Source organism: Limulus polyphemus, unplaced genomic scaffold (genome assembly GCF_000517525.1).
Source record: "Limulus polyphemus unplaced genomic scaffold, Limulus_polyphemus-2.1.2 Scaffold4565, whole genome shotgun sequence".
Classification (NCBI taxonomy): domain Eukaryota; kingdom Metazoa; phylum Arthropoda; class Merostomata; order Xiphosura; family Limulidae; genus Limulus; species Limulus polyphemus.
The window spans coordinates 65,281-66,163 of NW_013670175.1; positions in this window are offsets into that span (position 1 = coordinate 65,281).

The window sequence follows — 883 nt, forward strand, 5'->3', positions numbered from 1 at the left end:
AAAAGTTTTCCCCTCTTGATTTCCTAAAACTACTTTTCTTCTTGTGTTTAAAAGTTTTCCCCTCTTGATTTCCTAAAACTACTTTTCTTCTTGTGTTAGTTTTTCCCTTTTGATTTCCTAAAACTACTTTTCTTCTTGTGTTTAAAAGTTTTTCCCTCTTGATTTCCTAAAACTACTTTTCTTCTTGTGTTTAACAGATTTATACTCTTGGTTTCCTAAAACTACTTTTCTTTTTGATTAAGAGTTAGTTTTTCACTCTTGGTTTCCTAAAACTACTTTTCTTTTTGTGATTAAGAGTTAGTTTTTCACTCTTGAGTTTTTAAAACTACTTTTCTTCGCATGTTCAAAAGTCTTTTAATCAAATATTAATTAATAGGTTAACTGGAATTTCACTAATTTTACAAAAAACTACTTTCAACGCAAATAAATATTCTATTATCCCGAGAAGCTAAATTCCAGCTTTTGTTTCCTGACTTTTGTCTTCCAGTGCCATCTTTATACTTGTAAATTAACTCATTTTTTGCTCCAAAAGGCTCGTACTGATTTGAATTAAATTTCCAATTAAAATGTAGATGAGTCAAAGTCCAGAGATTTAAACAGTTCGATTCAGGTTTAGTAAGAAAGTTTAGTGAAAGTTATGGAACTGACAACAAGAACCATTGAACCAGAAAGTGACATCTGTTGGTTTACTAGCTGACAAAGCTTTCTACGCTATGCAAGTATTATATTTGATTTCATTGGACGAAAGAGACTATCCATTAAGCGCATGATCTATAATCATCAGCTTGGTTTATCGAGAAAAAAAGTAATTAGTCAGATTTTTGAATGTTTAAAATCATAAATAATATTCAACGTTAAACTGGTACACAATTAAAAACATCTT